The following is a 22,472-nucleotide window of genomic DNA, read 5'->3' as shown; positions in this document are numbered from 1 at the left end:
TTGCCCTCTCAGGCAACACTGAGTGACTGACTGAGCCTCACCGTCTTATATAAAGTTCAGACGGAACTTTGCACGTGTCATAGTGGAGCCCTCAGGATTCCAGAGCCAGCTTTCTGACATCATAATGGGGCCTCAGAGATAAAAGCCTGGGCCCAGGCAGTGTTGGTCAGTGCTGCTCAGCAGGCAGCACTGGACTGGACTGGATTACAGCTGATACAAGGTGTGAAGGAACAAGGGGTGGCTGTGGGCATGCACTTGCTGCCGCTGCCAGTGTTTATCTGCATGGCAGCAGGGCATTTGGGCGTTGCCAGGAAGGCGTTTTTATGTAGATTCCTCCTCTTTCAGCACTGCATTGTGGTGCAAGCAAAAGAAGCAAATCCTGTCTGGCTTCCTCTCCGGCCTTTATTCACCTCCCGTGTAGCTGTGAGTGTGTGAGCCTGCAGGGCCCCATGGAATTGCCTAGAAGTAGGCTGAATCGCTGCAAGGGCTGAACAGCAGTATCGGGCAGGCTCGGGCAACGCGCGGCCCGTTCGGGTTATCGCTTCTCGGCCTTTTGGCTAAGATCAAGTGTAGTATCTGTTCTTATCAGTTTAATATCTGATACGTCCCCTATCTGGGGACCATATATTAAATGGATTTTTAGAACAGGGAGATGGAAATAGAGCTTGCTCTGTCCACTCCACGCATTGACCTGGTATTGCAGTATTTCCAGGACCGGTGCACCCTTTCCTTATGTGTTGACTAAAAGCAGATTCCAAAAGTGTTTTTTGTCTTTGCTATTGTTTCTGTCTTTCTGAAGGGATCTCCCCTTTTAATCCCATTATTTCAACACCTGTTGGACAATGCATGAGTGATAATGAGCTCATTGATTAAATGCAATTAATGAATAGATTGCCACCTCTTGTTGTGTGTCGTCTGTGTTTCTGTGTTTCCGGCATTTCACATTGGAACACCTCATTCACCTTCCTTGTCTTCTCTCCGCCCTCCCTTTTAGGTAAGTTAAAGAGCTGCACCTGAGCCAGCCACTGATTGATTGATTGATTGATTGATTGATTGATTGATTGATTGATTGATGCAGCACAACAGTCAAATAGTGGAGTGGAGTAGGGGAACAGCAAACAGCCAATAAAGCAGCCCGCCCGCTCGCCTGCCCGCCACAATGGACCTACCTGTGTACACTAGATGGATGTGATGGAATGTACTGTCGTCCCTACATTTCAAGAAGAAGTAAGAATTGCAGTTGCAACAAAGCCTTGCTTGCCTACAAAGAGAGCAGCAATTTGGATTTGTTACTATGTTACCTAGAAGAATAACAAACTGTGCAAGGATGGAGGTTGTAGGAGCAAGGAGAAGTTGTCTGTAAAGTTGGTGGATGCCTATTTTCCATTTTGCAGTCCCTTGTCTCCCTCTTGTGGCCTCCTGGAGGCAACTAGCTGTGCAAAAAAAAGACAGCCTGGCGGCCGGCTGTTGCAGTGTTGCCCTCTCAGGCAACACTGAGTGACTGACTGAGCCTCACCGTCTTATATAAAGTTCAGACGGAACTTTGCACGTGTCATAGTGGAGCCCTCAGGATTCCAGAGCCAGCTTTCTGACATCATAATGGGGCCTCAGAGATAAAAGCCTGGGCCCAGGCAGTGTTGGTCAGTGCTGCTCAGCAGGCAGCACTGGACTGGACTGGATTACAGCTGATACAAGGTGTGAAGGAACAAGGGGTGGCTGTGGGCATGCACTTGCTGCCGCTGCCAGTGTTTATCTGCATGGCAGCAGGGCATTTGGGCGTTGCCAGGAAGGCGTTTTTATGTAGATTCCTCCTCTTTCAGCACTGCATTGTGGTGCAAGCAAAAGAAGCAAATCCTGTCTGGCTTCCTCTCCGGCCTTTATTCACCTCCCGTGTAGCTGTGAGTGTGTGAGCCTGCAGGGCCCCATGGAATTGCCTAGAAGTAGGCTGAATCGCTGCAAGGGCTGAACAGCAGTATCGGGCAGGCTCGGGCAACGCGCGGCCCGTTCGGGTTATCGCTTCTCGGCCTTTTGGCTAAGATCAAGTGTAGTATCTGTTCTTATCAGTTTAATATCTGATACGTCCCCTATCTGGGGACCATATATTAAATGGATTTTTAGAACAGGGAGATGGAAATAGAGCTTGCTCTGTCCACTCCACGCATTGACCTGGTATTGCAGTATTTCCAGGACCGGTGCACCCTTTCCTTATGTGTTGACTAAAAGCAGATTCCAAAAGTGTTTTTTGTCTTTGCTATTGTTTCTGTCTTTCTGAAGGGATCTCCCCTTTTAATCCCATTATTTCAACACCTGTTGGACAATGCATGAGTGATAATGAGCTCATTGATTAAATGCAATTAATGAATAGATTGCCACCTCTTGTTGTGTGTCGTCTGTGTTTCTGTGTTTCCGGCATTTCACATTGGAACACCTCATTCACCTTCCTTGTCTTCTCTCCGCCCTCCCTTTTAGGTAAGTTAAAGAGCTGCACCTGAGCCAGCCACTGATTGATTGATTGATTGATTGATTGATTGATTGATTGATTGATTGATTGATTGATGCAGCACAACAGTCAAATAGTGGAGTGGAGTAGGGGAACAGCAAACAGCCAATAAAGCAGCCTGCCCGCTCGCCTGCCCGCCACAATGGACCTACCTGTGTACACTAGATGGATGTGATGGAATGTACTGTCGTCCCTACATTTCAAGAAGAAGTAAGAATTGCAGTTGCAACAAAGCCTTGCTTGCCTACAAAGAGAGCAGCAATTTGGATTTGTTACTATGTTACCTAGAAGAATAACAAACTGTGCAAGGATGGAGGTTGTAGGAGCAAGGAGAAGTTGTCTGTAAAGTTGGTGGATGCCTATTTTCCATTTTGCAGTCCCTTGTCTCCCTCTTGTGGCCTCCTGGAGGCAACTAGCTGTGCAAAAAAAAGACAGCCTGGCGGCCGGCTGTTGCAGTGTTGCCCTCTCAGGCAACACTGAGTGACTGACTGAGCCTCACCGTCTTATATAAAGTTCAGACGGAACTTTGCACGTGTCATAGTGGAGCCCTCAGGATTCCAGAGCCAGCTTTCTGACATCATAATGGGGCCTCAGAGATAAAAGCCTGGGCCCAGGCAGTGTTGGTCAGTGCTGCTCAGCAGGCAGCACTGGACTGGACTGGATTACAGCTGATACAAGGTGTGAAGGAACAAGGGGTGGCTGTGGGCATGCACTTGCTGCCGCTGCCAGTGTTTATCTGCATGGCAGCAGGGCATTTGGGCGTTGCCAGGAAGGCGTTTTTATGTAGATTCCTCCTCTTTCAGCACTGCATTGTGGTGCAAGCAAAAGAAGCAAATCCTGTCTGGCTTCCTCTCCGGCCTTTATTCACCTCCCGTGTAGCTGTGAGTGTGTGAGCCTGCAGGGCCCCATGGAATTGCCTAGAAGTAGGCTGAATCGCTGCAAGGGCTGAACAGCAGTATCGGGCAGGCTCGGGCAACGCGCGGCCCGTTCGGGTTATCGCTTCTCGGCCTTTTGGCTAAGATCAAGTGTAGTATCTGTTCTTATCAGTTTAATATCTGATACGTCCCCTATCTGGGGACCATATATTAAATGGATTTTTAGAACAGGGAGATGGAAATAGAGCTTGCTCTGTCCACTCCACGCATTGACCTGGTATTGCAGTATTTCCAGGACCGGTGCACCCTTTCCTTATGTGTTGACTAAAAGCAGATTCCAAAAGTGTTTTTTGTCTTTGCTATTGTTTCTGTCTTTCTGAAGGGATCTCCCCTTTTAATCCCATTATTTCAACACCTGTTGGACAATGCATGAGTGATAATGAGCTCATTGATTAAATGCAATTAATGAATAGATTGCCACCTCTTGTTGTGTGTCGTCTGTGTTTCTGTGTTTCCGGCATTTCACATTGGAACACCTCATTCACCTTCCTTGTCTTCTCTCCGCCCTCCCTTTTAGGTAAGTTAAAGAGCTGCACCTGAGCCAGCCACTGATTGATTGATTGATTGATTGATTGATTGATTGATTGATTGATTGATTGATGCAGCACAACAGTCAAATAGTGGAGTGGAGTAGGGGAACAGCAAACAGCCAATAAAGCAGCCCGCCCGCTCGCCTGCCCGCCACAATGGACCTACCTGTGTACACTAGATGGATGTGATGGAATGTACTGTCGTCCCTACATTTCAAGAAGAAGTAAGAATTGCAGTTGCAACAAAGCCTTGCTTGCCTACAAAGAGAGCAGCAATTTGGATTTGTTACTATGTTACCTAGAAGAATAACAAACTGTGCAAGGATGGAGGTTGTAGGAGCAAGGAGAAGTTGTCTGTAAAGTTGGTGGATGCCTATTTTCCATTTTGCAGTCCCTTGTCTCCCTCTTGTGGCCTCCTGGAGGCAACTAGCTGTGCAAAAAAAAGACAGCCTGGCGGCCGGCTGTTGCAGTGTTGCCCTCTCAGGCAACACTGAGTGACTGACTGAGCCTCACCGTCTTATATAAAGTTCAGACGGAACTTTGCACATGTCATAGTGGAGCCCTCAGGATTCCAGAGCCAGCTTTCTGACATCATAATGGGGCCTCAGAGATAAAAGCCTGGGCCCAGGCAGTGTTGGTCAGTGCTGCTCAGCAGGCAGCACTGGACTGGACTGGATTACAGCTGATACAAGGTGTGAAGGAACAAGGGGTGGCTGTGGGCATGCACTTGCTGCCGCTGCCAGTGTTTATCTGCATGGCAGCAGGGCATTTGGGCGTTGCCAGGAAGGCGTTTTTATGTAGATTCCTCCTCTTTCAGCACTGCATTGTGGTGCAAGCAAAAGAAGCAAATCCTGTCTGGCTTCCTCTCCGGCCTTTATTCACCTCCCGTGTAGCTGTGAGTGTGTGAGCCTGCAGGGCCCCATGGAATTGCCTAGAAGTAGGCTGAATCGCTGCAAGGGCTGAACAGCAGTATCGGGCAGGCTCGGGCAACGCGCGGCCCGTTCGGGTTATCGCTTCTCGGCCTTTTGGCTAAGATCAAGTGTAGTATCTGTTCTTATCAGTTTAATATCTGATACGTCCCCTATCTGGGGACCATATATTAAATGGATTTTTAGAACAGGGAGATGGAAATAGAGCTTGCTCTGTCCACTCCACGCATTGACCTGGTATTGCAGTATTTCCAGGACCGGTGCACCCTTTCCTTATGTGTTGACTAAAAGCAGATTCCAAAAGTGTTTTTTGTCTTTGCTATTGTTTCTGTCTTTCTGAAGGGATCTCCCCTTTTAATCCCATTATTTCAACACCTGTTGGACAATGCATGAGTGATAATGAGCTCATTGATTAAATGCAATTAATGAATAGATTGCCACCTCTTGTTGTGTGTCATCTGTGTTTCTGTGTTTCCGGCATTTCACATTGGAACACCTCATTCACCTTCCTTGTCTTCTCTCCGCCCTCCCTTTTAGGTAAGTTAAAGAGCTGCACCTGAGCCAGCCACTGATTGATTGATTGATTGATTGATTGATTGATTGATTGATTGATTGATTGATTGATTGATTGATGCAGCACAACAGTCAAATAGTGGAGTGGAGTAGGGGAACAGCAAACAGCCAATAAAGCAGCCCGCCCGCTCGCCTGCCCGCCACAATGGACCTACCTGTGTACACTAGATGGATGTGATGGAATGTACTGTCGTCCCTACATTTCAAGAAGAAGTAAGAATTGCAGTTGCAACAAAGCCTTGCTTGCCTACAAAGAGAGCAGCAATTTGGATTTGTTACTATGTTACCTAGAAGAATAACAAACTGTGCAAGGATGGAGGTTGTAGGAGCAAGGAGAAGTTGTCTGTAAAGTTGGTGGATGCCTATTTTCCATTTTGCAGTCCCTTGTCTCCCTCTTGTGGCCTCCTGGAGGCAACTAGCTGTGCAAAAAAAAGACAGCCTGGCGGCCGGCTGTTGCAGTGTTGCCCTCTCAGGCAACACTGAGTGACTGACTGAGCCTCACCGTCTTATATAAAGTTCAGACGGAACTTTGCACGTGTCATAGTGGAGCCCTCAGGATTCCAGAGCCAGCTTTCTGACATCATAATGGGGCCTCAGAGATAAAAGCCTGGGCCCAGGCAGTGTTGGTCAGTGCTGCTCAGCAGGCAGCACTGGACTGGACTGGATTACAGCTGATACAAGGTGTGAAGGAACAAGGGGTGGCTGTGGGCATGCACTTGCTGCCGCTGCCAGTGTTTATCTGCATGGCAGCAGGGCATTTGGGCGTTGCCAGGAAGGCGTTTTTATGTAGATTCCTCCTCTTTCAGCACTGCATTGTGGTGCAAGCAAAAGAAGCAAATCCTGTCTGGCTTCCTCTCCGGCCTTTATTCACCTCCCGTGTAGCTGTGAGTGTGTGAGCCTGCAGGGCCCCATGGAATTGCCTAGAAGTAGGCTGAATCGCTGCAAGGGCTGAACAGCAGTATCAGGCAGGCTCGGGCAACGCGCGGCCCGTTCGGGTTATCGCTTCTCGGCCTTTTGGCTAAGATCAAGTGTAGTATCTGTTCTTATCAGTTTAATATCTGATACGTCCCCTATCTGGGGACCATATATTAAATGGATTTTTAGAACAGGGAGATGGAAATAGAGCTTGCTCTGTCCACTCCACGCATTGACCTGGTATTGCAGTATTTCCAGGACCGGTGCACCCTTTCCTTATGTGTTGACTAAAAGCAGATTCCAAAAGTGTTTTTTGTCTTTGCTATTGTTTCTGTCTTTCTGAAGGGATCTCCCCTTTTAATCCCATTATTTCAACACCTGTTGGACAATGCATGAGTGATAATGAGCTCATTGATTAAATGCAATTAATGAATAGATTGCCACCTCTTGTTGTGTGTCGTCTGTGTTTCTGTGTTTCCGGCATTTCACATTGGAACACCTCATTCACCTTCCTTGTCTTCTCTCCGCCCTCCCTTTTAGGTAAGTTAAAGAGCTGCACCTGAGCCAGCCACTGATTGATTGATTGATTGATTGATTGATTGATTGATTGATTGATTGATGCAGCACAACAGTCAAATAGTGGAGTGGAGTAGGGGAACAGCAAACAGCCAATAAAGCAGCCCGCCCGCTCGCCTGCCCGCCACAATGGACCTACCTGTGTACACTAGATGGATGTGATGGAATGTACTGTCGTCCCTACATTTCAAGAAGAAGTAAGAATTGCAGTTGCAACAAAGCCTTGCTTGCCTACAAAGAGAGCAGCAATTTGGATTTGTTACTATGTTACCTAGAAGAATAACAAACTGTGCAAGGATGGAGGTTGTAGGAGCAAGGAGAAGTTGTCTGTAAAGTTGGTGGATGCCTATTTTCCATTTTGCAGTCCCTTGTCTCCCTCTTGTGGCCTCCTGGAGGCAACTAGCTGTGCAAAAAAAAGACAGCCTGGCGGCCGGCTGTTGCAGTGTTGCCCTCTCAGGCAACACTGAGTGACTGACTGAGCCTCACCGTCTTATATAAAGTTCAGACGGAACTTTGCACGTGTCATAGTGGAGCCCTCAGGATTCCAGAGCCAGCTTTCTGACATCATAATGGGGCCTCAGAGATAAAAGCCTGGGCCCAGGCAGTGTTGGTCAGTGCTGCTCAGCAGGCAGCACTGGACTGGACTGGATTACAGCTGATACAAGGTGTGAAGGAACAAGGGGTGGCTGTGGGCATGCACTTGCTGCCGCTGCCAGTGTTTATCTGCATGGCAGCAGGGCATTTGGGCGTTGCCAGGAAGGCGTTTTTATGTAGATTCCTCCTCTTTCAGCACTGCATTGTGGTGCAAGCAAAAGAAGCAAATCCTGTCTGGCTTCCTCTCCGGCCTTTATTCACCTCCCGTGTAGCTGTGAGTGTGTGAGCCTGCAGGGCCCCATGGAATTGCCTAGAAGTAGGCTGAATCGCTGCAAGGGCTGAACAGCAGTATCGGGCAGGCTCGGGCAACGCGCGGCCCGTTCGGGTTATCGCTTCTCGGCCTTTTGGCTAAGATCAAGTGTAGTATCTGTTCTTATCAGTTTAATATCTGATACGTCCCCTATCTGGGGACCATATATTAAATGGATTTTTAGAACAGGGAGATGGAAATAGAGCTTGCTCTGTCCACTCCACGCATTGACCTGGTATTGCAGTATTTCCAGGACCGGTGCACCCTTTCCTTATGTGTTGACTAAAAGCAGATTCCAAAAGTGTTTTTTGTCTTTGCTATTGTTTCTGTCTTTCTGAAGGGATCTCCCCTTTTAATCCCATTATTTCAACACCTGTTGGACAATGCATGAGTGATAATGAGCTCATTGATTAAATGCAATTAATGAATAGATTGCCACCTCTTGTTGTGTGTCGTCTGTGTTTCTGTGTTTCCGGCATTTCACATTGGAACACCTCATTCACCTTCCTTGTCTTCTCTCCGCCCTCCCTTTTAGGTAAGTTAAAGAGCTGCACCTGAGCCAGCCACTGATTGATTGATTGATTGATTGATTGATTGATTGATTGATTGATTGATTGATTGATGCAGCACAACAGTCAAATAGTGGAGTGGAGTAGGGGAACAGCAAACAGCCAATAAAGCAGCCCGCCCGCTCGCCTGCCCGCCACAATGGACCTACCTGTGTACACTAGATGGATGTGATGGAATGTACTGTCGTCCCTACATTTCAAGAAGAAGTAAGAATTGCAGTTGCAACAATGCCTTGCTTGCCTACAAAGAGAGCAGCAATTTGGATTTGTTACTATGTTACCTAGAAGAATAACAAACTGTGCAAGGATGGAGGTTGTAGGAGCAAGGAGAAGTTGTCTGTAAAGTTGGTGGATGCCTATTTTCCATTTTGCAGTCCCTTGTCTCCCTCTTGTGGCCTCCTGGAGGCAACTAGCTGTGCAAAAAAAAGACAGCCTGGCGGCCGGCTGTTGCAGTGTTGCCCTCTCAGGCAACACTGAGTGACTGACTGAGCCTCACCGTCTTATATAAAGTTCAGACGGAACTTTGCACGTGTCATAGTGGAGCCCTCAGGATTCCAGAGCCAGCTTTCTGACATCATAATGGGGCCTCAGAGATAAAAGCCTGGGCCCAGGCAGTGTTGGTCAGTGCTGCTCAGCAGGCAGCACTGGACTGGACTGGATTACAGCTGATACAAGGTGTGAAGGAACAAGGGGTGGCTGTGGGCATGCACTTGCTGCCGCTGCCAGTGTTTATCTGCATGGCAGCAGGGCATTTGGGCGTTGCCAGGAAGGCGTTTTTATGTAGATTCCTCCTCTTTCAGCACTGCATTGTGGTGCAAGCAAAAGAAGCAAATCCTGTCTGGCTTCCTCTCCGGCCTTTATTCACCTCCCGTGTAGCTGTGAGTGTGTGAGCCTGCAGGGCCCCATGGAATTGCCTAGAAGTAGGCTGAATCGCTGCAAGGGCTGAACAGCAGTATCGGGCAGGCTCGGGCAACGCGCGGCCCGTTCGGGTTATCGCTTCTCGGCCTTTTGGCTAAGATCAAGTGTAGTATCTGTTCTTATCAGTTTAATATCTGATACGTCCCCTATCTGGGGACCATATATTAAATGGATTTTTAGAACAGGGAGATGGAAATAGAGCTTGCTCTGTCCACTCCACGCATTGACCTGGTATTGCAGTATTTCGAGGACCGGTGCACCCTTTCCTTATGTGTTGACTAAAAGCAGATTCCAAAAGTGTTTTTTGTCTTTGCTATTGTTTCTGTCTTTCTGAAGGGATCTCCCCTTTTAATCCCATTATTTCAACACCTGTTGGACAATGCATGAGTGATAATGAGCTCATTGATTAAATGCAATTAATGAATAGATTGCCACCTCTTGTTGTGTGTCGTCTGTGTTTCTGTGTTTCCGGCATTTCACATTGGAACACCTCATTCACCTTCCTTGTCTTCTCTCCGCCCTCCCTTTTAGGTAAGTTAAAGAGCTGCACCTGAGCCAGCCACTGATTGATTGATTGATTGATTGATTGATTGATTGATTGATTGATTGATTGATTGATGCAGCACAACAGTCAAATAGTGGAGTGGAGTAGGGGAACAGCAAACAGCCAATAAAGCAGCCCGCCCGCTCGCCTGCCCGCCACAATGGACCTACCTGTGTACACTAGATGGATGTGATGGAATGTACTGTCGTCCCTACATTTCAAGAAGAAGTAAGAATTGCAGTTGCAACAAAGCCTTGCTTGCCTACAAAGAGAGCAGCAATTTGGATTTGTTACTATGTTACCTAGAAGAATAACAAACTGTGCAAGGATGGAGGTTGTAGGAGCAAGGAGAAGTTGTCTGTAAAGTTGGTGGATGCCTATTTTCCATTTTGCAGTCCCTTGTCTCCCTCTTGTGGCCTCCTGGAGGCAACTAGCTGTGCAAAAAAAAGACAGCCTGGCGGCCGGCTGTTGCAGTGTTGCCCTCTCAGGCAACACTGAGTGACTGACTGAGCCTCACCGTCTTATATAAAGTTCAGACGGAACTTTGCACGTGTCATAGTGGAGCCCTCAGGATTCCAGAGCCAGCTTTCTGACATCATAATGGGGCCTCAGAGATAAAAGCCTGGGCCCAGGCAGTGTTGGTCAGTGCTGCTCAGCAGGCAGCACTGGACTGGACTGGATTACAGCTGATACAAGGTGTGAAGGAACAAGGGGTGGCTGTGGGCATGCACTTGCTGCCGCTGCCAGTGTTTATCTGCATGGCAGCAGGGCATTTGGGCGTTGCCAGGAAGGCGTTTTTATGTAGATTCCTCCTCTTTCAGCACTGCATTGTGGTGCAAGCAAAAGAAGCAAATCCTGTCTGGCTTCCTCTCCGGCCTTTATTCACCTCCCGTGTAGCTGTGAGTGTGTGAGCCTGCAGGGCCCCATGGAATTGCCTAGAAGTAGGCTGAATCGCTGCAAGGGCTGAACAGCAGTATCGGGCAGGCTCGGGCAACGCGCGGCCCGTTCGGGTTATCGCTTCTCGGCCTTTTGGCTAAGATCAAGTGTAGTATCTGTTCTTATCAGTTTAATATCTGATACGTCCCCTATCTGGGGACCATATATTAAATGGATTTTTAGAACAGGGAGATGGAAATAGAGCTTGCTCTGTCCACTCCACGCATTGACCTGGTATTGCAGTATTTCCAGGACCGGTGCACCCTTTCCTTATGTGTTGACTAAAAGCAGATTCCAAAAGTGTTTTTTGTCTTTGCTATTGTTTCTGTCTTTCTGAAGGGATCTCCCCTTTTAATCCCATTATTTCAACACCTGTTGGACAATGCATGAGTGATAATGAGCTCATTGATTAAATGCAATTAATGAATAGATTGCCACCTCTTGTTGTGTGTCGTCTGTGTTTCTGTGTTTCCGGCATTTCACATTGGAACACCTCATTCACCTTCCTTGTCTTCTCTCCGCCCTCCCTTTTAGGTAAGTTAAAGAGCTGCACCTGAGCCAGCCACTGATTGATTGATTGATTGATTGATTGATTGATTGATTGATTGATTGATTGATGCAGCACAACAGTCAAATAGTGGAGTGGAGTAGGGGAACAGCAAACAGCCAATAAAGCAGCCCGCCCGCTCGCCTGCCCGCCACAATGGACCTACCTGTGTACACTAGATGGATGTGATGGAATGTACTGTCGTCCCTACATTTCAAGAAGAAGTAAGAATTGCAGTTGCAACAAAGCCTTGCTTGCCTACAAAGAGAGCAGCAATTTGGATTTGTTACTATGTTACCTAGAAGAATAACAAACTGTGCAAGGATGGAGGTTGTAGGAGCAAGGAGAAGTTGTCTGTAAAGTTGGTGGATGCCTATTTTCCATTTTGCAGTCCCTTGTCTCCCTCTTGTGGCCTCCTGGAGGCAACTAGCTGTGCAAAAAAAAGACAGCCTGGCGGCCGGCTGTTGCAGTGTTGCCCTCTCAGGCAACACTGAGTGACTGACTGAGCCTCACCGTCTTATATAAAGTTCAGACGGAACTTTGCACGTGTCATAGTGGAGCCCTCAGGATTCCAGAGCCAGCTTTCTGACATCATAATGGGGCCTCAGAGATAAAAGCCTGGGCCCAGGCAGTGTTGGTCAGTGCTGCTCAGCAGGCAGCACTGGACTGGACTGGATTACAGCTGATACAAGGTGTGAAGGAACAAGGGGTGGCTGTGGGCATGCACTTGCTGCTGCTGCCAGTGTTTATCTGCATGGCAGCAGGGCATTTGGGCGTTGCCAGGAAGGCGTTTTTATGTAGATTCCTCCTCTTTCAGCACTGCATTGTGGTGCAAGCAAAAGAAGCAAATCCTGTCTGGCTTCCTCTCCGGCCTTTATTCACCTCCCGTGTAGCTGTGAGTGTGTGAGCCTGCAGGGCCCCATGGAATTGCCTAGAAGTAGGCTGAATCGCTGCAAGGGCTGAACAGCAGTATCGGGCAGGCTCGGGCAACGCGCGGCCCGTTCGGGTTATCGCTTCTCGGCCTTTTGGCTAAGATCAAGTGTAGTATCTGTTCTTATCAGTTTAATATCTGATACGTCCCCTATCTGGGGACCATATATTAAATGGATTTTTAGAACATGGAGATGGAAATAGAGCTTGCTCTGTCCTCTCCACGCATTGACCTGGTATTGCAGTATTTCCAGGACCGGTGCACCCTTTCCTTATGTGTTGACTAAAAGCAGATTCCAAAAGTGTTTTTTGTCTTTGCTATTGTTTCTGTCTTTCTGAAGGGATCTCCCCTTTTAATCCCATTATTTCAACACCTGTTGGACAATGCATGAGTGATAATGAGCTCATTGATTAAATGCAATTAATGAATAGATTGCCACCTCTTGTTGTGTGTCGTCTGTGTTTCTGTGTTTCCGGCATTTCACATTGGAACACCTCATTCACCTTCCTTGTCTTCTCTCCGCCCTCCCTTTTAGGTAAGTTAAAGAGCTGCACCTGAGCCAGCCACTGATTGATTGATTGATTGATTGATTGATTGATTGATTGATTGATTGATTGCAGCACAACAGTCAAATAGTGGAGTGGAGTAGGGGAACAGCAAACAGCCAATAAAGCAGCCCGCCCGCTCGCCTGCCCGCCACAATGGACCTACCTGTGTACACTAGATGGATGTGATGGAATGTACTGTCGTCCCTACATTTCAAAAAGAAGTAAGAATTGCAGTTGCCAATTTGGATTTGTTACTATGTTACCTAGAAGAATAACAAACTGTGCAAGGATGGAGGTTGTAGGAGCAAGGAGAAGTTGTCTGTAAAGTTGGTGGATGCCTATTTTCCATTTTGCAGTCCCTTGTCTCCCTCTTGTGGCCTCCTGGAGGCAACTAGCTGTGCAAAAAAAAGACAGCCTGGCGGCCGGCTGTTGCAGTGTTGCCCTCTCAGGCAACACTGAGTGACTGACTGAGCCTCACCGTCTTATATAAAGTTCAGACGGAACTTTGCACGTGTCATAGTGGAGCCCTCAGGATTCCAGAGCCAGCTTTCTGACATCATAATGGGGCCTCAGAGATAAAAGCCTGGGCCCAGGCAGTGTTGGTCAGTGCTGCTCAGCAGGCAGCACTGGACTGGACTGGATTACAGCTGATACAAGGTGTGAAGGAACAAGGGGTGGCTGTGGGCATGCACTTGCTGCCGCTGCCAGTGTTTATCTGCATGGCAGCAGGGCATTTGGGCGTTGCCAGGAAGGCGTTTTTATGTAGATTCCTCCTCTTTCAGCACTGCATTGTGGTGCAAGCAAAAGAAGCAAATCCTGTCTGGCTTCCTCTCCGGCCTTTATTCACCTCCCGTGTAGCTGTGAGTGTGTGAGCCTGCAGGGCCCCATGGAATTGCCTAGAAGTAGGCTGAATCGCTGCAAGGGCTGAACAGCAGTATCGGGCAGGCTCGGGCAACGCGCGGCCCGTTCGGGTTATCGCTTCTCGGCCTTTTGGCTAAGATCAAGTGTAGTATCTGTTCTTATCAGTTTAATATCTGATACGTCCCCTATCTGGGGACCATATATTAAATGGATTTTTAGAACAGGGAGATGGAAATAGAGCTTGCTCTGTCCACTCCACGCATTGACCTGGTATTGCAGTATTTCCAGGACCGGTGCACCCTTTCCTTATGTGTTGACTAAAAGCAGATTCCAAAAGTGTTTTTTGTCTTTGCTATTGTTTCTGTCTTTCTGAAGGGATCTCCCCTTTTAATCCCATTATTTCAACACCTGTTGGACAATGCATGAGTGATAATGAGCTCATTGATTAAATGCAATTAATGAATAGATTGCCACCTCTTGTTGTGTGTCGTCTGTGTTTCTGTGTTTCCGGCATTTCACATTGGAACACCTCATTCACCTTCCTTGTCTTCTCTCCGCCCTCCCTTTTAGGTAAGTTAAAGAGCTGCACCTGAGCCAGCCACTGATTGATTGATTGATTGATTGATTGATTGATTGATTGATTGATTGATTGATGCAGCACAACAGTCAAATAGTGGAGTGGAGTAGGGGAACAGCAAACAGCCAATAAAGCAGCCCGCCCGCTCGCCTGCCCGCCACAATGGACCTACCTGTGTACACTAGATGGATGTGATGGAATGTACTGTCGTCCCTACATTTCAAGAAGAAGTAAGAATAGCAGTTGCAACAAAGCCTTGCTTGCCTACAAAGAGAGCAGCAATTTGGATTTGTTACTATGTTACCTAGAAGAATAACAAACTGTGCAAGGATGGAGGTTGTAGGAGCAAGGAGAAGTTGTCTGTAAAGTTGGTGGATGCCTATTTTCCATTTTGCAGTCCCTTGTCTCCCTCTTGTGGCCTCCTGGAGGCAACTAGCTGTGCAAAAAAAAGACAGCCTGGCGGCCGGCTGTTGCAGTGTTGCCCTCTCAGGCAACACTGAGTGACTGACTGAGCCTCACCGTCTTATATAAAGTTCAGACGGAACTTTGCACGTGTCATAGTGGAGCCCTCAGGATTCCAGAGCCAGCTTTCTGACATCATAATGGGGCCTCAGAGATAAAAGCCTGGGCCCAGGCAGTGTTGGTCAGTGCTGCTCAGCAGGCAGCACTGGACTGGACTGGATTACAGCTGATACAAGGTGTGAAGGAACAAGGGGTGGCTGTGGGCATGCACTTGCTGCCGCTGCCAGTGTTTATCTGCATGGCAGCAGGGCATTTGGGCGTTGCCAGGAAGGCGTTTTTATGTAGATTCCTCCTCTTTCAGCACTGCATTGTGGTGCAAGCAAAAGAAGCAAATCCTGTCTGGCTTCCTCTCCGGCCTTTATTCACCTCCCGTGTAGCTGTGAGTGTGTGAGCCTGCAGGGCCCCATGGAATTGCCTAGAAGTAGGCTGAATCGCTGCAAGGGCTGAACAGCAGTATCGGGCAGGCTCGGGCAACGCGCGGCCCGTTCGGGTTATCGCTTCTCGGCCTTTTGGCTAAGATCAAGTGTAGTATCTGTTCTTATCAGTTTAATATCTGATACGTCCCCTATCTGGGGACCATATATTAAATGGATTTTTAGAACAGGGAGATGGAAATAGAGCTTGCTCTGTCCACTCCACGCATTGACCTGGTATTGCAGTATTTCCAGGACCGGTGCACCCTTTCCTTATGTGTTGACTAAAAGCAGATTCCAAAAGTGTTTTTTGTCTTTGCTATTGTTTCTGTCTTTCTGAAGGGATCTCCCCTTTTAATCCCATTATTTCAACACCTGTTGGACAATGCATGAGTGATAATGAGCTCATTGATTAAATGCAATTAATGAATAGATTGCCACCTCTTGTTGTGTGTCGTCTGTGTTTCTGTGTTTCCGGCATTTCACATTGGAACACCTCATTCACCTTCCTTGTCTTCTCTCCGCCCTCCCTTTTAGGTAAGTTAAAGAGCTGCACCTGAGCCAGCCACTGATTGATTGATTGATTGATTGATTGATTGATTGATTGATTGATTGATTGATGCAGCACAACAGTCAAATAGTGGAGTGGAGTAGGGGAACAGCAAACAGCCAATAAAGCAGCCCGCCCGCTCGCCTGCCCGCCACAATGGACCTACCTGTGTACACTAGATGGATGTGATGGAATGTACTGTCGTCCCTACATTTCAAGAAGAAGTAAGAATTGCAGTTGCAACAAAGCCTTGCTTGCCTACAAAGAGAGCAGCAATTTGGATTTGTTACTATGTTACCTAGAAGAATAACAAACTGTGCAAGGATGGAGGTTGTAGGAGCAAGGAGAAGTTGTCTGTAAAGTTGGTGGATGCCTATTTTCCATTTTGCAGTCCCTTGTCTCCCTCTTGTGGCCTCCTGGAGGCAACTAGCTGTGCAAAAAAAAGACAGCCTGGCGGCCGGCTGTTGCAGTGTTGCCCTCTCAGGCAACACTGAGTGACTGACTGAGCCTCACCGTCTTATATAAAGTTCAGACGGAACTTTGCACGTGTCATAGTGGAGCCCTCAGGATTCCAGAGCCAGCTTTCTGACATCATAATGGGGCCTCAGAGATAAAAGCCTGGGCCCAGGCAGTGTTGGTCAGTGCTGCTCAGCAGGCAGCACTGGACTGGACTGGATTACAGCTGATACAAGGTGTGAAGGAACAAGGGGTGGCTGTGGGCATGCACTTGCTGCCGCTGCCAGTGTTTATCTGCATGGCAGCAGGGCATTTGGGCGTTGCCAGGAAGGCGTTTTTATGTAGATTCCTCCTCTTTCAGCACTGCATTGTGGTGCAAGCAAAAGAAGCAAATCCTGTCTGGCTTCCTCTCCGGCCTTTATTCACCTCCCGTGTAGCTGTGAGTGTGTGAGCCTGCAGGGCCCCATGGAATTGCCTAGAAGTAGGCTGAATCGCTGCAAGGGCTGAACAGCAGTATCGGGCAGGCTCGGGCAACGCGCGGCCCGTTCGGGTTATCGCTTCTCGGCCTTTTGGCTAAGATCAAGTGTAGTATCTGTTCTTATCAGTTTAATATCTGATACGTCCCCTATCTGGGGACCATATATTAAATGGATTTTTAGAACAGGGAGATGGAAATAGAGCTTGCTCTGTCCACTCCACGCATTGACCTGGTATTGCAGTATTTCCAGGACCGGTGCACCCTTTCCTTATGTGTTGACTAAAAGCAGATTCCAAAAGTGTTTTTTGTCTTTGCTATTGTTTCTGTCTTTCTGAAGGGATCTCCCCTTTTAATCCCATTATTTCAACACCTGTTGGACAATGCATGAGTGATAATGAGCTCATTGATTAAATGCAATTAATGAATAGATTGCCACCTCTTGTTGTGTGTCGTCTGTGTTTCTGTGTTTCCGGCATTTCACATTGGAACACCTCATTCACCTTCCTTGTCTTCTCTCCGCCCTCCCTTTTAGGTAAGTTAAAGAGCTGCACCTGAGCCAGCCACTGATTGATTGATTGATTGATTGATTGATTGATTGATTGATTGATTGATTGATGCAGCACAACAGTCAAATAGTGGAGTGGAGTAGGGGAACAGCAAACAGCCAATAAAGCAGCCCGCCCGCTCGCCTGCCCGCCACAATGGACCTACCTGTGTACACTAGATGGATGTGATGGAATGTACTGTCGTCCCTACATTTCAAGAAGAAGTAAGAATTGCAGTTGCAACAAAGCCTTGCTTGCCTACAAAGAGAGCAGCAATTTGGATTTGTTACTATGTTACCTAGAAGAATAACAAACTGTGCAAGGATGGAGGTTGTAGGAGCAAGGAGAAGTTGTCTGTAAAGTTGGTGGATGCCTATTTTCCATTTTGCAGTCCCTTGTCTCCCTCTTGTGGCCTCCTGGAGGCAACTAGCTGTGCAAAAAAAAGACAGCCTGGCGGCCGGCTGTTGCAGTGTTGCCCTCTCAGGCAACACTGAGTGACTGACTGAGCCTCACCGTCTTATATAAAGTTCAGACGGAACTTTGCACGTGTCATAGTGGAGCCCTCAGGATTCCAGAGCCAGCTTTCTGACATCATAATGGGGCCTCAGAGATAAAAGCCTGGGCCCAGGCAGTGTTGGTCAGTGCTGCTCAGCAGGCAGCACTGGACTGGACTGGATTACAGCTGATACAAGGTGTGAAGGAACAAGGGGTGGCTGTGGGCATGCACTTGCTGCCGCTGCCAGTGTTTATCTGCATGGCAGCAGGGCATTTGGGCGTTGCCAGGAAGGCGTTTTTATGTAGATTCCTCCTCTTTCAGCACTGCATTGTGGTGCAAGCAAAAGAAGCAAATCCTGTCTGGCTTCCTCTCCGGCCTTTATTCACCTCCCGTGTAGCTGTGAGTGTGTGAGCCTGCAGGGCCCCATGGAATTGCCTAGAAGTAGGCTGAATCGCTGCAAGGGCTGAACAGCAGTATCGGGCAGGCTCGGGCAACGCGCGGCCCGTTCGGGTTATCGCTTCTCGGCCTTTTGGCTAAGATCAAGTGTAGTATCTGTTCTTATCAGTTTAATATCTGATACGTCCCCTATCTGGGGACCATATATTAAATGGATTTTTAGAACAGGGAGATGGAAATAGAGCTTGCTCTGTCCACTCCACGCATTGACCTGGTATTGCAGTATTTCCAGGACCGGTGCACCCTTTCCTTATGTGTTGACTAAAAGCAGATTCCAAAAGTGTTTTTTGTCTTTGCTATTGTTTCTGTCTTTCTGAAGGGATCTCCCCTTTTAATCCCATTATTTCAACACCTGTTGGACAATGCATGAGTGATAATGAGCTCATTGATTAAATGCAATTAATGAATAGATTGCCACCTCTTGTTGTGTGTCGTCTGTGTTTCTGTGTTTCCGGCATTTCACATTGGAACACCTCATTCACCTTCCTTGTCTTCTCTCCGCCCTCCCTTTTAGGTAAGTTAAAGAGCTGCACCTGAGCCAGCCACTGATTGATTGATTGATTGATTGATTGATTGATTGATTGATTGATGCAGCACAACAGTCAAATAGTGGAGTGGAGTAGGGGAACAGCAAACAGCCAATAAAGCAGCCCGCCCGCTCGCCTGCCCGCCACAATGGACCTACCTGTGTACACTAGATGGATGTGATGGAATGTACTGTCGTCCCTACATTTCAAGAAGAAGTAAGAATTGCAGTTGCAACAAAGCCTTGCTTGCCTACAAAGAGAGCAGCAATTTGGATTTGTTACTATGTTACCTAGAAGAATAACAAACTGTGCAAGGATGGAGGTTGTAGGAGCAAGGAGAAGTTGTCTGTAAAGTTGGTGGATGCCTATTTTCCATTTTGCAGTCCCTTGTCTCCCTCTTGTGGCCTCCTGGAGGCAACTAGCTGTGCAAAAAAAAGACAGCCTGGCGGCCGGCTGTTGCAGTGTTGCCCTCTCAGGCAACACTGAGTGACTGACTGAGCCTCACCGTCTTATATAAAGTTCAGACGGAACTTTGCACGTGTCATAGTGGAGCCCTCAGGATTCCAGAGCCAGCTTTCTGACATCATAATGGGGCCTCAGAGATAAAAGCCTGGGCCCAGGCAGTGTTGGTCAGTGCTGCTCAGCAGGCAGCACTGGACTGGACTGGATTACAGCTGATACAAGGTGTGAAGGAACAAGGGGTGGCTGTGGGCATGCACTTGCTGCCGCTGCCAGTGTTTATCTGCATGGCAGCAGGGCATTTGGGCGTTGCCAGGAAGGCGTTTTTATGTAGATTCCTCCTCTTTCAGCACTGCATTGTGGTGCAAGCAAAAGAAGCAAATCCTGTCTGGCTTCCTCTCCGGCCTTTATTCACCTCCCGTGTAGCTGTGAGTGTGTGAGCCTGCAGGGCCCCATGGAATTGCCTAGAAGTAGGCTGAATCGCTGCAAGGGCTGAACAGCAGTATCGGGCAGGCTCGGGCAACGCGCGGCCCGTTCGGGTTATCGCTTCTCGGCCTTTTGGCTAAGATCAAGTGTAGTATCTGTTCTTATCAGTTTAATATCTGATACGTCCCCTATCTGGGGACCATATATTAAATGGATTTTTAGAACAGGGAGATGGAAATAGAGCTTGCTCTGTCCACTCCACGCATTGACCTGGTATTGCAGTATTTCCAGGACCGGTGCACCCTTTCCTTATGTGTTGACTAAAAGCAGATTCCAAAAGTGTTTTTTGTCTTTGCTATTGTTTCTGTCTTTCTGAAGGGATCTCCCCTTTTAATCCCATTATTTCAACACCTGTTGGACAATGCATGAGTGATAATGAGCTCATTGATTAAATGCAATTAATGAATAGATTGCCACCTCTTGTTGTGTGTCGTCTGTGTTTCTGTGTTTCCGGCATTTCACATTGGAACACCTCATTCACCTTCCTTGTCTTCTCTCCGCCCTCCCTTTTAGGTAAGTTAAAGAGCTGCACCTGAGCCAGCCACTGATTGATTGATTGATTGATTGATTGATTGATTGATTGATTGATTGATGCAGCACAACAGTCAAATAGTGGAGTGGAGTAGGGGAACAGCAAACAGCCAATAAAGCAGCCCGCCCGCTCGCCTGCCCGCCACAATGGACCTACCTGTGTACACTAGATGGATGTGATGGAATGTACTGTCGTCCCTACATTTCAAGAAGAAGTAAGAATTGCAGTTGCAACAAAGCCTTGCTTGCCTACAAAGAGAGCAGCAATTTGGATTTGTTACTATGTTACCTAGAAGAATAACAAACTGTGCAAGGATGGAGGTTGTAGGAGCAAGGAGAAGTTGTCTGTAAAGTTGGTGGATGCCTATTTTCCATTTTGCAGTCCCTTGTCTCCCTCTTGTGGCCTCCTGGAGGCAACTAGCTGTGCAAAAAAAAGACAGCCTGGCGGCCGGCTGTTGCAGTGTTGCCCTCTCAGGCAACACTGAGTGACTGACTGAGCCTCACCGTCTTATATAAAGTTCAGACGGAACTTTGCACGTGTCATAGTGGAGCCCTCAGGATTCCAGAGCCAGCTTTCTGACATCATAATGGGGCCTCAGAGATAAAAGCCTGGGCCCAGGCAGTGTTGGTCAGTGCTGCTCAGCAGGCAGCACTGGACTGGACTGGATTACAGCTGATACAAGGTGTGAAGGAACAAGGGGTGGCTGTGGGCATGCACTTGCTGCCGCTGCCAGTGTTTATCTGCATGGCAGCAGGGCATTTGGGCGTTGCCAGGAAGGCGTTTTTATGTAGATTCCTCCTCTTTCAGCACTGCATTGTGGTGCAAGCAAAAGAAGCAAATCCTGTCTGGCTTCCTCTCCGGCCTTTATTCACCTCCCGTGTAGCTGTGAGTGTGTGAGCCTGCAGGGCCCCATGGAATTGCCTAGAAGTAGGCTGAATCGCTGCAAGGGCTGAACAGCAGTATCGGGCAGGCTCGGGCAACGCGCGGCCCGTTCGGGTTATCGCTTCTCGGCCTTTTGGCTAAGATCAAGTGTAGTATCTGTTCTTATCAGTTTAATATCTGATACGTCCCCTATCTGGGGACCATATATTAAATGGATTTTTAGAACAGGGAGATGGAAATAGAGCTTGCTCTGTCCACTCCACGCATTGACCTGGTATTGCAGTATTTCCAGGACCGGTGCACCCTTTCCTTATGTGTTGACTAAAAGCAGATTCCAAAAGTGTTTTTTGTCTTTGCTATTGTTTCTGTCTTTCTGAAGGGATCTCCCCTTTTAATCCCATTATTTCAACACCTGTTGGACAATGCATGAGTGATAATGAGCTCATTGATTAAATGCAATTAATGAATAGATTGCCACCTCTTGTTGTGTGTCGTCTGTGTTTCTGTGTTTCCGGCATTTCACATTGGAACACCTCATTCACCTTCCTTGTCTTCTCTCCGCCCTCCCTTTTAGGTAAGTTAAAGAGCTGCACCTGAGCCAGCCACTGATTGATTGATTGATTGATTGATTGATTGATTGATTGATTGATTGATTGATTGATTGATGCAGCACAACAGTCAAATAGTGGAGTGGAGTAGGGGAACAGCAAACAGCCAATAAAGCAGCCCGCCCGCTCGCCTGCCCGCCACAATGGACCTACCTGTGTACACTAGATGGATGTGATGGAATGTACTGTCGTCCCTACATTTCAAGAAGAAGTAAGAATTGCAGTTGCAACAAAGCCTTGCTTGCCTACAAAGAGAGCAGCAATTTGGATTTGTTACTATGTTACCTAGAAGAATAACAAACTGTGCAAGGATGGAGGTTGTAGGAGCAAGGAGAAGTTGTCTGTAAAGTTGGTGGATGCCTATTTTCCATTTTGCAGTCCCTTGTCTCCCTCTTGTGGCCTCCTGGAGGCAACTAGCTGTGCAAAAAAAAGACAGCCTGGCGGCCGGCTGTTGCAGTGTTGCCCTCTCAGGCAACACTGAGTGACTGACTGAGCCTCACCGTCTTATATAAAGTTCAGACGGAACTTTGCACGTGTCATAGTGGAGCCCTCAGGATTCCAGAGCCAGCTTTCTGACATCATAATGGGGCCTCAGAGATAAAAGCCTGGGCCCAGGCAGTGTTGGTCAGTGCTGCTCAGCAGGCAGCACTGGACTGGACTGGATTACAGCTGATACAAGGTGTGAAGGAACAAGGGGTGGCTGTGGGCATGCACTTGCTGCCGCTGCCAGTGTTTATCTGCATGGCAGCAGGGCATTTGGGCGTTGCCA

General features: G+C 47.9%; 15 non-coding genes across 15 annotated transcripts; all 15 read left to right on the top strand.

Annotated features, from left to right (window-relative positions):
- Positions 1 to 537: 537 nt before the first annotated feature.
- Positions 538 to 728, top strand: LOC142692846 (U2 spliceosomal RNA). The gene has a single exon (XR_012861247.1). It is a non-coding gene; the product is annotated as a U2 spliceosomal RNA (small nuclear RNA).
- A 1,284-nt stretch (positions 729 to 2,012) lies between these two features.
- Positions 2,013 to 2,203, top strand: LOC142692845 (U2 spliceosomal RNA). Its single transcript, XR_012861246.1, has one exon. It is a non-coding gene; the product is annotated as a U2 spliceosomal RNA (small nuclear RNA).
- Positions 2,204 to 3,495: 1,292 nt separating this feature from the next.
- LOC142692844 (U2 spliceosomal RNA) lies at positions 3,496 to 3,686 on the top strand. The gene has a single exon (XR_012861245.1). It is a non-coding gene; the product is annotated as a U2 spliceosomal RNA (small nuclear RNA).
- Positions 3,687 to 4,974: 1,288 nt separating this feature from the next.
- On the top strand, positions 4,975 to 5,165 carry LOC142692843 (U2 spliceosomal RNA). Its single transcript, XR_012861244.1, has one exon. It is a non-coding gene; the product is annotated as a U2 spliceosomal RNA (small nuclear RNA).
- Positions 5,166 to 6,465: 1,300 nt separating this feature from the next.
- Positions 6,466 to 6,656, top strand: LOC142692842 (U2 spliceosomal RNA). Its single transcript, XR_012861243.1, has one exon. It is a non-coding gene; the product is annotated as a U2 spliceosomal RNA (small nuclear RNA).
- Positions 6,657 to 7,940: 1,284 nt separating this feature from the next.
- On the top strand, positions 7,941 to 8,131 carry LOC142692841 (U2 spliceosomal RNA). Its single transcript, XR_012861242.1, has one exon. It is a non-coding gene; the product is annotated as a U2 spliceosomal RNA (small nuclear RNA).
- Positions 8,132 to 9,423: 1,292 nt separating this feature from the next.
- On the top strand, positions 9,424 to 9,614 carry LOC142692926 (U2 spliceosomal RNA). The gene has a single exon (XR_012861319.1). It is a non-coding gene; the product is annotated as a U2 spliceosomal RNA (small nuclear RNA).
- A 1,292-nt stretch (positions 9,615 to 10,906) lies between these two features.
- Positions 10,907 to 11,097, top strand: LOC142692839 (U2 spliceosomal RNA). Its single transcript, XR_012861241.1, has one exon. It is a non-coding gene; the product is annotated as a U2 spliceosomal RNA (small nuclear RNA).
- A 1,288-nt stretch (positions 11,098 to 12,385) lies between these two features.
- Positions 12,386 to 12,576, top strand: LOC142692705 (U2 spliceosomal RNA). Its single transcript, XR_012861121.1, has one exon. It is a non-coding gene; the product is annotated as a U2 spliceosomal RNA (small nuclear RNA).
- A 1,253-nt stretch (positions 12,577 to 13,829) lies between these two features.
- LOC142692838 (U2 spliceosomal RNA) lies at positions 13,830 to 14,020 on the top strand. The gene has a single exon (XR_012861240.1). It is a non-coding gene; the product is annotated as a U2 spliceosomal RNA (small nuclear RNA).
- Positions 14,021 to 15,308: 1,288 nt separating this feature from the next.
- LOC142692837 (U2 spliceosomal RNA) lies at positions 15,309 to 15,499 on the top strand. Its single transcript, XR_012861239.1, has one exon. It is a non-coding gene; the product is annotated as a U2 spliceosomal RNA (small nuclear RNA).
- Positions 15,500 to 16,787: 1,288 nt separating this feature from the next.
- Positions 16,788 to 16,978, top strand: LOC142692835 (U2 spliceosomal RNA). Its single transcript, XR_012861237.1, has one exon. It is a non-coding gene; the product is annotated as a U2 spliceosomal RNA (small nuclear RNA).
- Positions 16,979 to 18,266: 1,288 nt separating this feature from the next.
- On the top strand, positions 18,267 to 18,457 carry LOC142692834 (U2 spliceosomal RNA). Its single transcript, XR_012861236.1, has one exon. It is a non-coding gene; the product is annotated as a U2 spliceosomal RNA (small nuclear RNA).
- A 1,280-nt stretch (positions 18,458 to 19,737) lies between these two features.
- Positions 19,738 to 19,928, top strand: LOC142692833 (U2 spliceosomal RNA). Its single transcript, XR_012861235.1, has one exon. It is a non-coding gene; the product is annotated as a U2 spliceosomal RNA (small nuclear RNA).
- Positions 19,929 to 21,212: 1,284 nt separating this feature from the next.
- Positions 21,213 to 21,403, top strand: LOC142692832 (U2 spliceosomal RNA). The gene has a single exon (XR_012861234.1). It is a non-coding gene; the product is annotated as a U2 spliceosomal RNA (small nuclear RNA).
- The last annotated feature ends 1,069 nt before the right edge of the window (positions 21,404 to 22,472 follow it).

This window comes from Rhinoderma darwinii, assembly GCF_050947455.1.
Source record: "Rhinoderma darwinii isolate aRhiDar2 chromosome 5 unlocalized genomic scaffold, aRhiDar2.hap1 SUPER_5_unloc_40, whole genome shotgun sequence".
Lineage (NCBI taxonomy): Eukaryota > Metazoa > Chordata > Amphibia > Anura > Rhinodermatidae > Rhinoderma > Rhinoderma darwinii.
The sequence above is the reverse complement of the archived record's forward strand: the minus strand, read 5'-3'. Positions and strand labels throughout refer to the sequence as shown.